The following is a 22,173-nucleotide window of genomic DNA, read 5'->3' as shown; positions in this document are numbered from 1 at the left end:
GTGGTCACGCTCCCTTTAAAGCCATATCAGTCTAAACTTCTGATATATGCTTTTCTGAGCGTCAGACCTGTGAGTATTAAACTAAGATCTCTTTTACTCTTATTGCGCTTAAGCTGTCAAATAAACACAAGGTTATGTCAAAAGCACACAAAGTTCTCATTAACAGTCGGTTATGTCTGTGAACCTAAACAGCAAGTAAAGAAATCGCATGTGTATATTAGATCTGAGTATTAAAGTGAAAGCAGCGTAATATACAGTGCCTACTGCTATATGCTGTTAATATGAATCAAACAACAATAGAAAAACAGAAAATCACTCAATGCTCTTGATTGAATAACCTAAGTAGCTTTAATAAGAATACATTTCTTAGTTGAATGCTGCTGTTAAATGCTCTGGCGAGGAGATAAACATGGCGGACTGTGTACAGATCACTCAGGGCGGGTCTATGCTAATATGGCAGAGTCTATCAGCAGTCGTGGGCGGGGCCTGTGCAATGTGACATCATATTGTATAGAAACTGCAAATGGCTTAATCTGAGACACTACAAGGAGCGGGTCGATTTTTGGATGTAAACACACTGTCGACAAACTTTTATGTTCAAACACCATTTAAAAAAAGAATTTTGCACAATAGGTCCCCTTTAAAAACTAAAATTGTTGATTTTTTTTTTATTCAGTCTATGCCATATTACTAATTTTGCATATTGTTGGGCTTATGCAGTTCACAGTAATATAAATGCATATTAATTTGTATATGTATTAATATTATATTAGATTCCTATATATGTTTACTTTTGTAGACACCTATTCAGGTGTATTGAGTCACCTCTTGATGCCCAATGTAAAATCTGGATCCTGAAGCAAAACATTCTGAGCAACAGTCTTTGTTAAACACGCAAATGTCATGGATGCATAAAAAGATAGGCTAATACCGTATTTTCTGCACTATAAGGCGCACCGGATTATAAGGCGCACCTTCAATGAATGGCCTATTTTAGAACTGTTTTCATATATAGGGCGCACCGGATTATAAGGCGCATATAGAATAGAAGATACTGCAGTCAAACGTTTGACTGGGTTTGCGTTATGCAGTGGTCACCAACCTTTTCAAGCCTAAGATCACATCCAAAGTCCAAATGTAAACCAAGATACCTTGTTTGTACTCGACGCGTCCGCATGAGCAGACAAAACAGTTGCGTATAAATATGTATAAATGCCTCGTCTGTTTGGGGAGTTGCGCGCGCAGTCAGCGGAGGCTCGCGCTCCGGTGTCAGGCGAAAGTATAAACAAGGTTTAAGTCAGCGGTTGTTTAACAGACGTTAACATAAGGCGCCAGATCCATATATAAGGCGCTCCGGATTCTCCCGTTCTTCCAGGACTGTATGACCAGCCACTTCATAGACACATGGTATAGTGCATAATGGACATAATGGAAGTGTGCGCCATTCAGTCAAGGGAAATGGTTTGTCCTAGAGTCTTAACTTTGATTATTTTTTTACTTGGCCTGTATCAGATATAAGGAGGCAGGTGTTGAATGGTCTGCACTGCAAACAAATCATATTCTTAATTAATATTTTGCCTTGTTTTTTAATAAAAATTACCAAACATTCTATAAACATCTACATTTTCCTGAGAAGCAAAACTGCATTAAGACTTATTTTCACACAATATTTCAAATATGTCAATATCATTAACCTTCATGTTGTTCCAAACTTGTATGGTTTTCTTTCTTCTGTAGACAACAAAAGGAGATGTTAACAACAAAAGTCCATTCAACTATATTCAAAGTCTTCTGAATATATAAAAATTTGGAGCCATCAATCAGTTATGAGACACAAAAACAATGACATTTGGCATTATTGATGTCAAACCTAGCATGGCATATCTTGAAGCGCCACGTTTGAATAAAAGTGTATGTGAAGGAGATTTTTAGACTTGCAGCAGAGAAGATTTGCTTTAAATAATGACTTAAAGTCTTTTCCTTACACAAAAGTATTGTATGACTTCAGAAGACCTGGAATATAAAACACAATAGCTCCAAATGGGCTGGTAAGCCCCCCCCCCCCCCCCCCCCCCAAAAAAAAACATAATAAATGTAGTTCATTATGGTGCTTTTTTTAATCATTTTTGAAGCTATTGTTAGATTATTTCTCTTGTTGTGAGCATATTCCTCATAAAATTTTCTCATTAAGTTTCTAACAGCTGTTTTTTGCAAGTTGATATGGCAAAACTCTCCCGTTTAAAAGTTATAAAAAATGATAGTGCAACATTGATGGATTTTGCACATTTCCATTATAAATTAGAATAGTTTGTCATTTTTCTTCACTGTCACTGTAATGTGACAATATATCCAAAAATATGCATTTTGCAAATCTTCAGGTCCCCTTACTAAAATAAAGTTTAAGTGTGTTAAACAAAAAATAAGAAAGTATACTTAGTTAGTCTTATAACTGACAGAAAAGTCTAAGTATATTTGGCCTATACTTGTACTCAATCTTTTGATCGAGATACTTAAAAGTATGATTAAGTATTCTATTATATAAGTATACTTGGATCGTATTTGTGTTTACTCTTTTGATTGAGTAGCCTATTAAAACACTTTTTTCACATACTGTCTTTTAAACTAACATTGTTTGAAAATATTGGTTTATAAAGAAAACAGATAAGTTAATATTTATGTGGTATGTGGATTTTTTGTGTAGTTCACTGGTAGTGTACAGATACATAGGTATTTACAACAAATCTACTTTACTCTAATTTTCCGGCAATCCATGTTTTCACTGTTATAAGGTAGGGGGCGCTATTACTCATCTTCTGAAATAGTACAGAATCTCCTGATCAAAACACAGGCGAAAAAGAGGCAGAAACAAGCAATAGAAGTATTGCTTTTATGCACATGTAAAATAACACAATCATCAAACATGAAACTGCCTAATGTTACCGAATGAAATGTGGACCCAGGAAGAGATGCAGAATTGTGAAGATTTAACTGTGCTGATGGACTCGATCTACTCTATCTACTGTATGTTGGCGTCGTTCTGAATCCAACCCGGTCGTATTCTTTGACAAAATGTGATTTTCTCAACCTTTTGTTCAAAATGTTGCTTTTTTTTATTTTTTTTTTATTTTTTATGAAACTTACCCGTATTTAAATGTTAATAAAAAAGAATTCATGAAGCAAGGTTCTTTTTTTATTTTTATCTTTTGATATAATGCATGTTCAGATATTCATACAACAAAATATTCTGGGGGCCATGAAAGTTTTCTGAAAAAATTAAAATAAAAATGCTGTCGCTGGATGAGAACTTAAACACAGTTAAAAAAAAAAAGAGTTAAAGTACAGGTAAAGGTATATTTAAAAAAATAATACCAAAATAGGAACATTGTAGTATACTTAGAGTGCAAAAATAATATATAAATAGTAAACTTTAAGTATGATGTTAAATTCACTTGAAGAAAACCACTAAAATATTAGTTTACTAAGAGAATACTTCAAAGTGTACTTTCATAAAGTATTTAACTAGAAAACTATCAGTATACATATGTTCACTTGTAGTACAGTTGCAGTACAAATAAAAAACGTAGTTGTAAATGTTGCATTTATACTTAAAAGTATACTTTTATACACTAAAAACTGGGCCAATTTAGACCCAAGTAGTATTGAAATAGTACACTTACAAGTATACTACTAGTACATTGATATTAGTATACTTACTACTTAAAGTATACTTAAAAATATACTCAAACTTAAGTATACTTTATAAAATTAACTTTAAGTATAATTATTTTTTGTAAGGGTTGGCAAAGCACATGGATGGCAATACCAGTACCACTGCAGAAAAGTATTCCAGTAGCTCTACTTAAGCAACCAATCCGTTCACCTACAAAATAATCAGTATGCAGGCAGAATACTGGTGAAATTGGCAAAGAAGCAAAAGATATAAGATATTTATGAAACAATCCATTCTAACAATGACCTGACATGAGAATTGTCTCAATTTCGAACTGGGCTAAGGTGCTCCAAGCCAAAAGAGACATGACATTACCTGACATAATTTCTATTCTGCTTATTCTGTTCAACATATTTATGCCATGGCAACATAATCTTTCATAACAGGTCTTAACAATGGCCAGTGCTGATGGGCCCACTGTGAATGAATGCATTCAGAGGACTAGAAAGGAAAGCTTACCTGGTGGTAAACTACATGTAAATTGCAGGGTACGGCAATGCGTCCATCTTTGATTAGTGCAGTGCCTACTTGCAGCCTGAACAGGAAGAGAGAGGTTAGTCTTCAAGTAAAGCCACCTTCTTTTCTTCATTCTGCTTTAAAAGCTATTCCATGTTATCAGATTTTGGGCACCCATGTAAGGCACGACATTTCTCCCAGATTACAGCATCTTTTATTTAAATGTCAGGGTCCTCTGAGGCTCTCTGGTGGTGTACGGTCTACCACAGATGTTCAAAGCTGTTCTGAGGTCAGTAGTGGATGTGCGGTGAGACAAGGGACTGAGACTCAATCTGTACCTGCAGCTAGAAAGGTCACGGGGGGAAACTCATTCGAAAACCACAGTATTAATATATCCACAAGAGACTAACAAAAAGTACTGTGCAGGTACAATGTACTTTGATTTAAACCATGGTACTGAATTATTACCATATTCAAGTCAACTACTGGATTTAACAAAGTTTACCAGGTTGACCATCGTTCAAAATTTTGGGCTCAGTACAATTTAAATATTTTTTTTAATTATTAATACTCTTATTGAGCAAGTATGCATTAAATGGATCAAAAGTGACAGTGGAGGCATTACTTATATTACAAAAGATTTCTATTTGAAACTAATACCGTTCATTTGAACTTTCTATGCATCAAAGAATTCTGAAAAGCAAATGAGCAGTGATTTCTGAAGGATCATGTGACACTGAAGATTCAGGAATTTTGTTTGTGAGAGATAGTTACAAGTAAACAAGATGTTTCCCAAACTATCACTTCTTATGCGCAATCTATTTCCTGCCCCTTTAAGTCACTTAATTCAAATGAAATCGTACATGCCCATTTTAAGCACTGTTTCCAAGCTCCAGTAAGATTCATTGATTAATGATATACACTCAGCATTGGATTCATCCACTGAGAACACTGATTTACTCCTTGGAGTCAACAATGAGCCACAAGACACCTGAGTCACTATGGTTATCACCATCATTGCTGTAATCCCTTCCTGTGATTTCAGCGTAACTCAAATAAAGGTGGAATAAAGGCTTGCACTTGCCTTTGGGTGAAGGGTGTCCAGAAACTTTGTCACATTAATTGATGGCTTCATTAGATCGCAATCAGAGCACTTCAGTTTGCCTTCAGGGCCCGGCTAACCCATTCCTATGCATTTGTGAATAAAGCTGGGAAAATAGGGTTTTACTGCAGTGGATATTGCGCCTGTCACACCGGGAGAACCAAGAGAAAGCCTCTGTCTGCTACGAGCATAATGTAGATAAAGTAGAAGCAAGGTCGAGTTACATGGAGACTGATTGTGGTGCGATAGGATTGCGGCGAAAAAATTCAATGACAAAGTTGTTTAGTCAGATATGGACTTTTTTAGACATGGCAAGACAATTTGGGAGGAATACATTTATATCTGGAGACCATATTGTTTTGTCACTACAAGGCCTGCAATTATTATTATAGGTCAGATTTTTCTTGGAAAAATCTAAAGATTTGCTGAAGGAAAAAAAAAAATCTGGTAAGGGATCAATTGCACAGCTTGTCTTTTGATAGAATAATTACAGACAATAGCAGAGTTATTGTGTGTGTGTGTAAAAGCAACAAGAGATAACAGTCAAACTGCAGCAAAGTAACAACAATAACTGCAGACCTATTACTGAATTACAGCCACAGTGAGTGGTTTTGAAAGAGGACTATTTCATCTAATATAGGAGAGCCGAAAGACATTTTTCAAAAACAATGCTAGCTTCAACTATAGACATTGCTGCAATTATGTAATCTTTTCAGTAATAGTGTACACCGGTTTTTGTGGTTGTCTAGAAATTCCTGGTCAAGAATATGAGTCAAATCATAACAAGCAAGTGCTCGGTATTAGATTCTGGTGTGTTCAACTAAATGCTTAACTGGCTAAACCAATAATATCTTAAGATCTCAAGCCAGCTGCATTAACATAACCATTATGATAAGACTGTGTATGAAGAACTAGTCTGGCCAACTCACTTAGATCACTAACTTGTAATAGCCTATATACCAAATACCTCATCTAAGAATGACCTAATGCGTCTAGATTCATTCGTAATATTAACCCTCTATGGCATGGTGTTGCCCTCAGGCAACAAATTACCTTTTTGGACCTCACACAGCTCCTTTAATTTTTTTTTTAATATATATAATAGGCAACATATGACTTCAACAACTCGAATTTAGAAGTTACCATATGAAGCACAATTTTATATTATATGCCAGTTTTACAGCGTACATATTTATATATTTCCAAGAAAAATATACATTCTTCCACGATTCACGAATAGAGTGATGATCACTGCATGGTTGACATTAGCAGATATCGCTTTTTATATAACAGGTCAACTAACAAAAATAGTATTAAATCAGAAACTTACATCTTAGACACAATTGGCCAGCTGCTATTTTTACTCCTTCAAACGAAAAGCGCCCCAGACGAATTCAAAGAAGGAACAAATGTTGACTGTCTCCGATCAACACTCAGTAGTGGTGTTTGGTTCCTGAATGAATCATAGAGTTTGATCGAATCAGTTGAATGAATAAAGAAAGGCATCGTTCCTGAGTTTCAAATGAATCAGTGCTTTAATTCAATACCTCTATCGCATGTTTTGTTCCTGAATCGGAATGAACCAACAATTTCGGTTCACTTATAATCACAGTCCCTTGTCGCCATCTACTGGTGTCTGTAAAAGGGTCGCTAAAAAATCCCCACCATAGACCAACCAAATATACTTTGTATGAAAAAATAAAATAAAATAAAATTGTAGTAAAATTCTTTCTCAGCAAATAGGTGATTTTACCATTTCTGTACATTTCACTTGCAATGGCAGGAGAAATGCAGGTATAGTATTACTGGTAGTTTTAGCTAGTGCCACTGGGTTATAAATTACTATTTGACAGATATTGAAGTTGTCAGTTATTCTCTATCCAGTGTCTATATGAACAGGGAGATATTTAATCCTGTGCGATCTTTCAACAGGAATTGTCTCCAAAGGCATCTTATAAGTCAAGGATGTAAGTTTGAACCTATTCACTGAGATCTGTGACAGATCTTCGATCCTTAGAATGAGAGGTCAGTAGCACCTGGATGCGTTTTTTTTTTTTTTTTTATAACAACTTTTGAGCTTCTCTGAGTGTCTGCACAGATCTGTGGGTAAACACAGCATGCGGCTGATTGCTGAGTGTGTGGTTACTAATCTGCAGATGTGATGTGCTACGAGGGATAATTAGGGGCTGGTTGTTACTTTGTTGGGGCTTTAAGAAGGAAAGGAAACACTCAAGCTGAGATGATCGCACAGGGAGCCAGGGAGAGGACAACAACAGATGGATTATACCTTGTGATTGTAATAGAAACAGCCCAAATCTTTTTGCATATGAAATAGAAAGGTTGCAAGGGTTGTTTGAGAGAGTTTTATCTTCTCTCTAAATCCGTTTTTAAAAACTTCCAAGAATATTAACAGTCTTTTTCAAAGTTATTATTTGACTTCTGTGCAAAATCTGTGTGCTTTGGTTTAGCAATATACAAAAAGGCTTTTAAAAAAGAAAAAGAAAGAAAGGGATGGGGGACGGGGTTTAAGATTTCTGCAAGCAAAAGGGGATTAAGGCTGATTCGATGCCAAACAGTTCTTGGCAGATGGGTTCTGGTTCTTTTAGGATGCCAAAAAGAGTCAATAAGTCATCAGTGCATTCAATCCTGGAGATAATACATTTAGGAGAGGGGATTAACGGACACAATAAAAACAGGCCTTTTCATCCTCTTTGCACGATGAGGACATATTCAAGGAGATATTTGTTCCTCGTCACTCTGACGCAATTCCCTACTGTCTTTCAGTGCAATTTGACTGTTCCAGCTCCAGTCCTTTTACACTGAACAGGTTCCAGTCGTACATTGTGCCAAGGGCAAATGAGCAATGGACTGAGAAGCATGCTGGAGACCAGAGGTGTGCATAATGCTGAGAGGTGCACAGTCTCATTTATAACCGCCTCCATTCAAGTCTTTGACAGTCAGAGTGTATGAAAGCATCCCTTGAGTGTTTTTGCTGTTGTATCTAATGCCATTGCGTTTTATTCTTCACAATCAGATTTTACAGCCTTGTTTCGACCGAATGCTGCAAAGCCATTGATCAATAATATATCACTGTTATTCCATTATAAGGTCAGGAACATGTCTGGGTCATATTTCATTCCAAAATCAAATGAAATTAAAGCTGCAAGCAGCATTTATCGGGGTTCAAGCTATTAAGGCCTTTAAGGTTTTTAAGCACAAAAGCATCAAAAGTTATTAAGTTTTATTTAGCAAGCATTTAACCACTGACATAATAGATGGAAACACCATTTACAGCCAATACAGGCAATGTACCATAGGAAATAAATAGTTTTAAAGCTGTTTAACAGTTATAGTGCCACCTATTGTCCGATCTCCATAAAATTTGGCATGCTTGTTAATGATGTTATGTTTTACGAATCCTTACAATTACAATAGGGTTTCAGCATTTCATGCTTGAACCCCTAATAAGAATGGAAGCTTTTTGCCATTTATAGCGCCACCTTTGGTCCGATCTGCATGAAACTCTGCATGCTTCTTCACCATGTTATGACACATATGCTCATCAATTTTGGTGAAGTTCTGAGTTTTCATTTGGGATTTACAGGCTTTTTAGTGTATTTTGCCACGCCCCTTTTCTAAATGACCCTGTTACAGCCACCCAAATGCAAAAGTTCAACTTTTTTTCGATAATTATTGATCTAGAGCGTCCAGAGAATTGTCCTAGACTGGTCTGGTTCCGATCGGGCGAAAAACCAGGGACTCGTTTGCAAAAGTAGGTTTTGGACAAAATTCGACATTTTCGACAATTTGGGGATAGCCATTTCGTCCGCCTTGAGCCAGGGATCACAGTGGTGTAAGGCACTTGAGTCTACCTATGGGCCAATCGGGGTCATACTCTGATAGGTTGTCCCCAAATTGAGGCCTACCATCTGGCCAGGTTTCAAGTCTCTAGGCCTTACGGTTTGGCCTGCACGATGCGTTTTACGAATCCTTACAATTACAATAGGGATTCAGCATTTCATGCTTGAACCCCTAATAAAAATTATGTTTTATTATATAGCCTACCAGTATCAATTTAGTTATTTCGATTCAAATATAAACTCACAGGCGACTTTATTAGGTACACCTGTCCGACTGCTCGTTATGCAAATATCTAATCAGCCAATCACATGGCAGCAACTCAATGCATTTAAGGCATGTAGACATGTGGTCCGTCCCAATTCGCATACTATCCGTCCTAAATAGTATTCGAAAATAGAATTAGTACATCCCAAATCGTAGTATGTTGAAATGAGTGTTCCAAAGATACCTGGATGGTCTACTATTTCCGGTCAGAATCCGAAGTGCAGATCGATGCACACTCTAACGGCTAATATTGCCCACAACCCATCGCGCGTTGGACGAGGTTTCGGTTAGAACTACAAACACGAGTGAAAAGTGTTAAAAAAACTACAGACATGGAGGACGTGCGAGTCTGGCAGTTACGTAGAGAGGTTTAGATAAAGGGGTTTGAGTGATTAATTATCGGTATCTAACCTGACGAAAATGTATTTATTCAATGTTGTCTACATTATATTGCATCTGCAGCAGCATTGTGCTGCGTTTAGCCATTAACTTTAACTAAACACACGAGGAGAGTCTCCGCATGAAAGACCCACGACTGGCAGATAAACGTGCAAATACATTTCTCTCCGAAGCGGTAGGAAATTAAATTAGATTGAATGGAGGATTTTAACTGTGACAAGATGATTGACAGGGCAGTTTGCGGTGACAGGATGCACGCAACAGATCTGTCCATTACGTAGTATGTCCCAAAGCTTGCCTACTCTTTTGCTACACACTAAAAGTATGTACTTTTTTTTTAACAAAAAGAGTACATACTTTTAGGGTGTAATATAAGTAGGCGAATTGGGACGCAGCAATGGTCAGTGCGATCTGCTGAAGTTCAAACTGATCATCAGAATGGGGCAGAAAGGAAATTCAAGTGAGTTTGAAAGTGGCGTGGTTGTTGGTGCCAGACAGGCTGGTCTGAGTATTTCAGAAACTGCTGATCTACTGGAACAGCAGTTTCTGCACAACCATCTCTAGAGTTTACAGAAAATGGTCCGAAAAGAGAAAATATAAAGTAAGTGGCAGCTCTGTGGGTGAAAAGGCCTGGTTGATGGCAGAGGTCAGAGGAGAATGGCCAGACTGGTTTGTGCAGATATAAAGGCAACAGTAACTCAAAAATCCACTCATTACAACCGAGCTCTGCAGAAGAGCATCTCTGAGTATTACTACAGCAGCAGAAGACACACCGGTGCCACTCCTGTCAGCTATCCTGCCTGGTATCAACGCTTCAGGCTGGTGGTGGTGTACAGTAATGGTGTGAAGGATATTTTCTTGGCACACTTTGAGCCACTCAGTACCAGAGCATCATTTAAACGCCACAGCCTACCTGAGTATTGTTGCTAAACATGATCATCCCTTTATGACCACAGTGTCCCCATCTTCTGATGGCTACTTCCAGTAGGATAACAAGCCATGTCACAAAGCTCAAATAATCTCAAATTGGTTTCTGGAAGTTCTGAAGGCAAAAGGGGGACCAAGCTGGTACTAGCAAGGTGTACCTAAGAGAGTGGCGTGTGTATATATAGTGTACGTTTAAAAAAAAAAAATATATATATATGATTGTTTGAAAAATATATTTATAATTTTTTTTGGCTGTACTGGCTTTAATTTTTTCATTTAAAAAATTAAGAATCTAACAAGGATCATTATTAAGAATGATTAGAAAAAAAGGAAAAAAAAAAGTGGACGCATTGCGACAATGAGGAACAGTTTGCGGTGGAATATGTGCTTGATTATCATGAAAATCTTAGAGATCATGACATGTTTTCCTGATATTTTCCCCAATAGATCCTTAAAACACACATGTGTCAGTGATGTTTGATCCATGCACACCAGACCTGGCCGCCACGCTATAATCATCACAGGTCTAAATGGCATGTGAAATGGCCTCTTACCTTCTCTTTTACTAATGACCAGGGTGTTAGAGCTCAAACCTAAGAAGCCATGTGAGTGTTAGGTTATCTACATCTTCTCTAAAGGGCAATTTGTCTGAGTAATTGCACTAGCAAAAATCTATCACTGTCACACTCCCTTGGCCAATTAACACTTGGGGAAGATCCTTTCTTCCGAGCAGGAAGTGGCCAAGGAAGAAAAGGTGCAAAACAACTTTAAGTGCACATTTTTAGATACAGTGGTCAAAAGAATTTAAAAAGCAGTATGGGATATGAATTGTCATAAGTTTGAAACGCGTACATCTTTGACAGGCAGCCGATTTGGCATTCAGTGGTTTAGCAATTATGCTGATCTTTAAATGGCATTAAGAGCTCAGAGCCTATAATAAGTGTGACAATGTGAATAAGGGCTCTATTTTACATATTGAGTAATATCATCTCGCTGTGTTTGGATGTAAATTGGATAATAAGCAATGTAATATGTAGTGTGTCTAATTGAGCATGTCTTAATAACGTAAGGCCTGCATGTTTTGATATATTATTTCATTGTAAAGTATTTATACATCAAGGCATTTGTTGTAATGCCTTTAATAATTTTACGAATATAAATATTACAAATCCTTTTTTACTGAAATATTAAAGATGCTATATAACAGTAATGAGAATTTAATTAGAATCACAACTGAGAAAAATATGAAACTAAAAGCAATTAAAAGTAAAATGTCCAGATGTATAGTAATGGGAATATTGTGGGGAAATGTACTTAATCATTTGAAGGAAAATTTCAAAATCCAAACAATCTTATTGGTCAAAAAAATGAGCCTATACTTGACCGGGAAATGTTTTCAAGTGATTCACCTAACAACCATGCACCATTCACTTCATTCAAGTAAAGGGATTTTGTCTTTAATGTCTCAGTGACATTAAAATGCTTTACGTGATTCGTGTTTACATATTTAAACGCTACCCATTAATTATTTATAGATAGAGAACATGTTTTTCCAACTTATTAACAGAGCTTGTGATTTGCCACACTGGAAGGGGTTTATAATTCTTTGCCGCCAATTAAAAAGATGAAAAGACAAACACCGTCCTCAGACATAATATCATGCCTGGCTTTCCTTCAATGAATTACAATGCGATCCATGACTCAATTCACACGATCACTTTACACGAGTTTCATTAACTATCAATTAGCAGGTGTCTGCCAAGCGGCAGGTTTTAACCACAGAGGAGAGCATCACGGGAGTGGACTTCAGAATGAGAAGAGGCGAAGCATGACGGAATTTTCCTACAGGACGATCGAGCTGCACCAACATTTCCTCCCAGTATTAATGAAAAGAGCTGACCTCTCACCCTCAATGGTTTTACATTACCAGAGAGGGAGAGATACGTATTATTACTTGCACCAGTGCCCCTTAGAGATGGACTGTGAGACCAAAAGATAAACTGAGAGAAAACTGTTGAAAGGCTATCTCTCTCCAGACAGTTCTACTTCTGCCAGCGTGATCCTTAATTATACTGCAGGTACAAAGCAGTAGATATCTGATTTCCCCTCCTCTCTCCCACAGATTTTCCTAATTAGATAGTAACAGAAGGAAGTGTGACCAGCCTCTTTCTGTATTTAAATCAGAACATGAGCAGTGGATTCTGAAACCAGTCAATCAGAACGTCGTTCAAATCAAGACTTTATTAACTTGTTCTAAATCCTGTCAATCAAAAACCTGTCAAAAAAATCCAACATATTTCACCTCTTCTGTCAGAGCTGTGGCCAAACATGTGACATATTGAGCCATGAATGGTGCTAAATGGTATATATTATATTATATTTATATATATTATATATTATTATAATGTGGCAATCAGTGCTCAGAGTGGCCCGGCACGTGTATATTTTTATCTGTAGCGTACCCTCTCTTTTTCTTGCGTACTACCGGCACTTCTAACTGTCCCGTCCAGGGAACACAATTTTCACTGAGGTGGACCAAATATCATCCATTTTAAAGTTAGTATGAAACGGAAGTTCAGATCCTATGATCTATATCTGAGTGAAACGGCTTCTCGAACAAGAAAGAAATTAGACAGACTTGATTTTGTCCGTCATGAATTGATTAGATGGGTTGTGGTTTGCTATTGGTCGATCTCATGTGAGTGACAGGTTGTCCCGCTCTCATGCCAGTAAACACGTCATAAGGGGAAAGGTGAGTTATTTTGATTAAAGATTTTAAGGGTACATGATTTAAAAAAGAACATTATGATGTGCACGGATAAATCCTTTATAATAAATACTGCAATATTCCATTAGAAAATAAGAATTGTCTTTATTATTTTTATTAGCTATGATTATATACATTTTATTAGCTTTTTCCATCCACCTATTTTTATGCACATTTCAGGATATTGCATCAAAAACTGCTGGATGGAAACGCTAAGTTCCGCATAAATTCAAAAAATGCACATAAAAAAAGTATGGAAACACATTTACCAAATAAATTCCTCGATACGCATGAAAAAGAAATCATGTGACTTTGCACAACTGACTAACCAGCTGAACGATCTTTTTGCACAGCATCTGAAATGCCTGAGCAAAGTCTGTCGTCAAAGTGGTTCGGTATAATTATCTCCCAGAACTGTCTTACACTACTGCATTCCCAAACAGCAGCATCTGCCTTCGTAAGCAAGATAACGTTTTTTTTGTGTGTGTTTCGTTTGACGACATTATATGAAAATGATTACAGTGGCTTCTCCTACTTTTTTTTAGTGATAGCCTATTTAGTGCCAGTTTATCAGGAAGTGACGATTTTGTTCTCTTCGACTGACTGGATGGAAACAGTGCTTTAGTCACAAATGTTTTATGCGATATTCCAATTTTGCGCATAAGTTAAATTCGCAACTTTGGATGGAAACATATAGCTATTGTGACTTTATAACAAAGAAATTTGAAGGCAACTCTATTGCCCCCTTTAGTAATGGGATTGTTGTTCAACAGTTACAGTTATTAACTGTGGCAATTGCAAATATGCATGTTTGTGGCCTAAAGGGAACCTTTTAGACTTTGAGTTGGGAATTTGGGTGTTGGGCCATTAAAAGGTATTTGTACATCAACTGCTTGTTAAGGTTCCACGAGCATGTGCCAGTCCTTTCTTATAAATTGAACAGTTACTGATGTGGCGTCTTATTTTGTAGTTTAATTAAGGTTTTCATTTATGAATAATTAAATTGATTATACCCCCTACAGATCCCAGTAGCTCTGTAATTACGTGGAAGTTGTTAAGCAGGTGCTGCAATGAAAAATGTCTTGTTAAATGATGTGAGAAAAGTATCGCATTCATGTCATTGACATGACACATGCATGCAATGCACCCAAATCCCATGTGTAATCCCACATGTAAGGCAGCATTAAAGTTGGTCTTGTCCTATTAAAATTAATAATGCTTTCTATAAAGAAGACATATCGTGAGGGATTCATTTTTCCTTGATCTTTTCAGAATAAAAGTCCAGTTTTTAATTAAAACAACAACAACAACAACAAAAACCTCCAGAACATCATTTGTCTGATGTCCAATCAACATCTACGTTTGCATTTCCTTCAGCCTGAGGCTTATTCATTTCACTATTGGTGTGAAAGGGCCTTTACATTTGCCAAAATAGAGCTTTTTTTGTTATTACAATACAAGCAAGACCAGCCCAGATGAGACAAAGTAACACAACACATTACTTAAAGTAACTAAGTAACGCAATTAGTTACTTTTTTTAGGAAATAATGCAATACTGTAATGCAATACTTTTAAAAGTTACTTTCCCCAACATTGCCATCAATGAACTACACCAAGGTTGCATGACAACATCACCACCATAAGCTTCCGACAACTCTTTCAGTCTTTATTTAAAATCTTTTTCCCTGAAAGTTTGATATAGTGAGTAGATGAGTTTACCTGTATTGCTGATGCAGTTTTTTGTCGTATAGTAAAATGTGAAAAATTTAACTTGTGTTAACCACAGGCTTTATTTAAGGCAAAAAATGTACTTCTCATTTCACATGTAAAGAGGATATTTACATATAAACATTGGAACACATGGTGCGTTCAAGTCATCTCGTATAGATCGTATTTACGAGTTGAACGCACTTGAACGCCACCACAATGTCGTAAATACCAGTGGGGAGCTCGGGATTTTCTCTAAGCTCCGATCTTTACGAGTTGGGGGCGTGTCAGTGATTAACATGGCGGAATACACAATACGTAAAGGTATTTAGCTGTGATATTGTCAGGCTTTTCTATTAACAGCTAATCGCCAACACAGAATATGATAGTATTATAATATAACAATGCAACATGTAACGATGTGTTGGCAGTGGCTTCATAAATTAATTAAAAACATAAAAAAACAAAGTACACCTGATGCACATTTCTTTGTTCTTAATTTTCTAGAACAAGAGTTTAAGAACCTTACTGTATTTTTGTGTAATTAATTAAGAGAAAGTACTCCGCCATTTTGCTCCGACGAAAGTGACTTGAACGCACATGCCGTTATAAGCATGACTTCCCACCTCGTACGTACGAACTTCCCAGGAGGACTTGAACGCACCAACACACACACAAAAAAAAGTCAGAGAAGTTTTTAGAAGTTTTAGAAAATAGTTTCTTTTCGCTTTTTGGTGGATTTATTTATTTTTAATTAAAAGTCTAAACTAACCAAAACAAATGCATTTCAGTAAATATTACAAAGCAATTGCTCTTTGAATTCACTCTAAAAGAATCATCTTAATATGAATTTGTGCAGCACACAGCAGATCCATTAAGATACTGTAATCCCTGGGTGTCTTTCACTTGGTTTTGTTGCTGCTAAACAACCCTTTCCTTGGTGGAGTGAGCCTTTGTATCAAAATTAATTTCAGGACAATGAAGCTTTTAATGCGCTCATAACAGAAATGGTTGGATGAAGATGAATGAGTGCAGCTCAGGGAACCGCAGGTTTATCTGCTTTAGAAAGAGAGAGTGAGAGAGAGAGAGAAACGAGTGAAGCAGCATGCTAGCTGGTCTCTCAGGCCTTTGATTAATAGCCTTAGCTCGGCTCCGGGCCCTCCTCCCTGAGCTTGTGCAATAACTGCCTCGTGGCTGTGCTCTACTCAAGACATTTTGAGGAGAAATGGATGGCTGACTGTTCGTCTTCGAGACAAGCATCAGCCGGGGCAATTAAACAATACAAACATGCAACTCTTCACAATTCGTTACACTGTTGGGTCTGACAGAACAAGAACTATGGGGAACAATCCGTGAGGGCGATCTCGAAGCCCAACCAGTCATGTTTTGGATTAGTGGTTAAGAGAACACGTCGATAAGAAACTGAATGATGGCATTGTCTCTCAGTGGTTTGGGATGCAGTTAAACGGGTGGTTAAGTTGCAGTTTGCGGTACAAGATTGTTAGTGTCAGTAAAGGCTGAGCGCATGTTATTTTGTTGAAACAAATATGGAGTGGTATGCGACAGCATATTATAGACCTTAGTCAGGGTAGTGCCATATTGAATTTTTGACAGGAACAAAAACAAAGCTGTGAGGGTTAGAAGTACAATTGATTGTACTTTTGTTTAATTACTGATTGTTCAGCTGACAAAACATCTTTCAGAAGACAAAAACTCCATAAAACAATTCGGAAAGTTCTGTGTTTTGAAAATTATATGATCTAGGACCTTTGTCCATCTTATTCTGCAATGTGGAAAGAAGCTATTTTCTGATTCACTAGCCGCTATAGGTGAATAACTGAAAAGCATAACAAAATGTAATAAATGATAAAACTATGACAGTAAAAAAAAATGATGGCACTAGAGCCATAAATGTATTTTCTATGCATGTTATTAACAGAAACAAAATAACGGTATTTATTGTTAATTATTTAATTTAGCGTAAATTAATAATAAACTAATCAAATATTGCATTTATTAAAATACAGTGGACTGGATATGTATTAGGAAGAAAAAACGATATAATACTACTAATAATAAATTACTGAAATTATTCAAACCGTGCATGTGGTATCTGGAGTAAACTGATCATTCATTTTAATCAAACAATTATGAAGATCATTAATTCAAAAAAAATATTTCAAATTTATTTACATTGTGTAACTAAAAAAACTATTACAGGGAAAAACTGTAAAAGATCTAATTTTTACAGTAATTTTTACATTTACTGTTAAATGTACAGTTTGCAAATGCAATGTTTTTTTAAATAAATAAAAATTTACAGTGAAAACCTGTAAACTGACATTCCCAGAATTCCCTGTGTGACACTTCACATTTAAAAGTCTTTAGTTTAAATAATTATGTTTCTTAATAGTTTTTTTTTTTAAATCAGTTATGTACATTTGGGTTTTATGTTGCATCTTCTGTTGTTTATTGCAATATTTTAGTGTCTTGTGTTACCATGCTGGTGTTTTGTGTTTGCGTGAATGACTTTTTTTCAGAATTTGTTGTGCCCTTTATAGAGTTTCATGACTGAACTAGATATTTATTAAGTATGGATAATGCTTTCAGCTAACAATAACACTGGGCCTATAGACAACACAATACACCACCAGTGATCTCTTCTATGGAGTATTTGTCCTAAACTTCAGTGACATCATTTAGCCTCAGCTAGTGAAACCTCATTGGTCCAAAATCATCTTCTGATTGGCCAATGGCCATTGTTATGCTCAGCCACAATACAGTGAAGTATAATATTATTTTGCAGCATATAAAAAAAGCACTGACTTGTTCTGTTGCATTGAGAGTTTACCTGGACGAGTACACATATTCTCAACCACATTGACTCAACCTCGCAGATGGCATTTGAATTTACCCTATTTGACTTCTTCATAGTAGCCGAAATTCAAAGTAATTTCTATTTGATTTCTCTGTGAAGGATCATTCCTCATGAATCCTCGGTTGAGAGTCTCCCTCCATGCATCCAATACTCCGTGAGCTCCATCTGGCCGTAATTAAAGAGAGGCTGTTCCCAGACACCAATAACTCACAAGTAATTATACATCAATTAATAAATCCCCAAAAGCTTATTAAACACAGTGTAATAATTAGCTACCTGCACCTGACAATTTATTGACAATTTATTGTACAAAGAATAATGAACAGAAAGAGGATGTTGATAATCGTCCTCCTTATTAAGAAATAGGGAGGGAAGTGTGCAAGAGAGAGTAAGTGATGAGGGGGAGAGAGATTTTCCTTTAATTACTAGCTTTTATGACCTATAATCCTATTATTATGTACAGTCATTCGGAGAAGCAATGATAAGCTCATTATTCAAGCACCAATGCAATATGAGATGTGCTCTTGGTACTCCGTCATAAAATACGCAGTCTTAAAGAATCAGCGCAGAATATCCTACAGCAAATGCGCATGAGGGGTGACCGTGTTCAGGCTAAGCGTATGTGTATGTCGTCTGTGGTTAGCGGGAGGAGACGATGTGGGCTGAATTGGATATTGATCCGCGTGTGTATTGAGCAGCACGTAATGAATGAAGACGACTGGGCCTGAACATGAGTTCGGGATGGTGACCCTGGACGTTCAGAATGAAATAGCTGTGCTTTAGTTAGTGTCCTTACAAGCCCAAAGTTAGAATACCTTGGGAGTTTTTTCTTTTCAACAACATGCACTTTTTGTCCTACGAGTTTATTTTTATTCAGATAAATGCTTTAACAGAAACCATGTGCAAAAACCATTGCTGAGTATTTTCTCCTTAAAACTCCAGTGAAGGAAAGACAGTCTCAAAAACGCGGTTTGAAATAGCCGTGCTTCTTATGTCACAAACTACCTTGTACCCAATCACATCAATGTGGGGGCGGGCTTTAGCATATCATTAGCTATTCTCTGAAGCAGGGGAGTCTCAAGAGATGCCAGGTTATCCCGCTATATTTTTCTGTTGATATGAAAAATCGTGAACATTTAGCAATATAGCGGGTGAATTAAATATATGATGTATATCACGATGTAATGATGAACTATATGCCTTTCTCCACTGATGTTCTAAGTTGTTCAAAGCGTTTTTAAGGATGCTGATTTTTAGAAGGCATACTGGGATGGCGAACTGGAGCATGGTTTGTGTAACATTACATTAGCAACGCATTATTAGCAGTTTAATAATGTAGTCATGCAAAAGGCTATCTTATTACTTACCGTTATGTGTCCGACGTTGTAAAGAGCGCTACCATTGTGCAGCGTTTACTACTGTAAAGTTGACCGAGTGGATCTCTGAGCTGGTGTGTGTGAATGGAGGCGGGGCTAATTTGCATATTCATGAATCCGCGTATACTAAATGAAGCAAGGGTGTAGAGTTACATTCATGACATGAATTATTATAATTTTTTTGGTGATTAAAGTTTTAAAATCACAAGCTTTGGATTTTTATCGTGCCTGCATTATTTTTACGATCTTTTTATGTTTTGTAGCTATTTATTGTTTTACTTGTCGCAGACCAGTGTAATAAACATTTTTTTTTAATCCAATATTTTATTATATAGGTTACATTTTTTATTATATTTTACGTTTTGATTTTAATTGAAGTTTAATTGAAGTTTGTTTTGGATATTTGGATACATTTTTATTTCTTATTTCAAGTTAAACTAGATAAAAAAAGATACATTTTGCTTTGGCAACTGACTGAAATAAAATAAGTTTAAGATAAGTTATTAAATATATTTAATATTTAATTTAAATATATTTAAATAATACTTTTATAAATTTGATAAACTTATATAAAAACGAAGACATTTTTACGGATTTTATTTGTCTTAGATATCTACTATAATGTAACTATAGTCATTATACTATGTACTATTGTCATTATTTTGAGATTTCTCACTGTAGAAATTTGTTAGACAGATAAACTAGTGAGAATATGAAAACTCTTTTACCGTTTAAACATCTACAGGGCCAAAAGCATCCATTGTTAAAGGAATATCCATTCAGTGATGAAAAAAATTAACTCACACAGTGATCAATACATATGCCAGTCCGTGAAAATGAAAGGAACTGAAGGTAATCAAAGGTCACAACAACAAACAATCAAAACCACTGAGTCTAATAGCGGTGTATAATTTAATAGTCAGGGATCTAATTCAGTGCATTGATTTGCCACAACTGATGGCATTTCTTTGTCACCAAATACTCATACATTAATATGATTAATGTGTGATAGTTAAGAGGCACGCCTGTAATCGTCTCACTGATTAATTTCTCGTCCTTCAGTCTATTGGGATTGAGACTGGAAAAACTATCGATCACCCGCTATCATCTGCGTTTATCTTGGTTAAGACATCAATTCCTCTAACACTGATAGACTCAAACGTTCAGTCAATCAATGCCTCATGTGAAGGTTATATGGATTTTACACAGGTACACCTTTAAGACAATATGACGAGAATTCACTAAAAATAGTATGTTTGCTGATAAAGTTTTTTTTTTTTTATTTGCACACACTAGTTGTTTTAGCACCCAGTTCACTAAAGGAATTATGTAAATCAAGTCGCAAAAATGTTGAATCGACTCTTTAAAATGCAGAAAGTGTGCTCGACTACAACGCTCATGACTTTTATGAATAAGGTGTAATCTATAATAAACCTTATTTGCATATAAAGGAAGCATGGTAGAGAAATGTAAAGAATGACAATTACTTAATTTAAATATGCATTACGTAGCGCCATACCAGTCAGGCAGCACCTGATTAAAAATGTTTTAGTGAATAAAACAGAGGCTTTGTGCTTAAAATCATGCTCAAAACTGTTTAGTGAATCTGCTGCAGAGTGAATTTATGATGCAATCATTTAGTTGAGATAAGCTTCAAGTTTTTTCATATTAGAAAGGATTGTTGGCTGATTGCATTCGCTTCAATACCAGATTTGATACTACAAATTTCATTGTTAGTGAATATTAGAGCCCATAAATCATATCTCTGACCCAGTGGACTAGCTCACATTCATTAATAAACATGCGGATGTTTCGATTTTATCATCTAATACCCGACACACATGCTAAGGAGAGGTTATTCCTGTCTGACTTCTGATATGGATTCTTTGGAGACCAAGTGAGGTCTCACATGAAGAACAAACACAATTTCTTTCAGAAACACAGAATGTGAGTTGTTCATGGTACTTTATTAGCATGGTAAGAGGAAAAGGCAGGATAACTAATCAACGAATCTCCTGATAGTGGATTTCATGCCAGTGATGAATTAGGTGCTGTCTGCCAGTCGTGAAATGTATTTTTAATTGCTCTTTGTAATTAAGGATTGCCAGTGGAAGACATATTACAGGTCTGGGTGTGTATTTGCTCATGTGTGTGTGTGTGTGTGTGTGTGTGACCCACACTCTGCACTTCAGAGGTTTTGTTTGGTTTTAGGCAGTTAATTGTGAGATTGTGCATGTTGCGAGAGAACAATTCTCGGCTGGACAACCGCTGGGAATTAAGAGTAGGAACAGTGAAGTGAGTCACACATTATAATGAGTGCCCTCACACACAGACAAATTGAGTCTCCAAATGCAGAAAAGCACCAAATTTTGGTATCAGTGCAGAGGGATGATAGATAGATAGATAGATAGATAGATAGATAGATAGATAGATAGATAGATAGATAGATAGATAGATAGATAGATAGATAGATAGATAGATAGATAGATAGATAGATAGATAGATAGTAAACAAATTCAGATTTAGGTAATGAACAAATAAATATATTTTGCCTGGAAAGCAGCCTGGAGCCTAAATTCATGCCAGACCAACCTGTGCAGACCAGACCTGTGGATGATGAATGACATCATTAACCCGCTCAGGTCTCCGGTTGGTACAGAAAAAGCTGATGAGCCAGTGAGACACAGATGAAGGAAGCTATGAAGC

Source organism: Rutilus rutilus, assembly GCF_951802725.1.
Source record: "Rutilus rutilus genome assembly, chromosome: 12".
Classification (NCBI taxonomy): domain Eukaryota; kingdom Metazoa; phylum Chordata; class Actinopteri; order Cypriniformes; family Leuciscidae; genus Rutilus; species Rutilus rutilus.
This window is presented reverse-complemented; position numbering follows the sequence as displayed.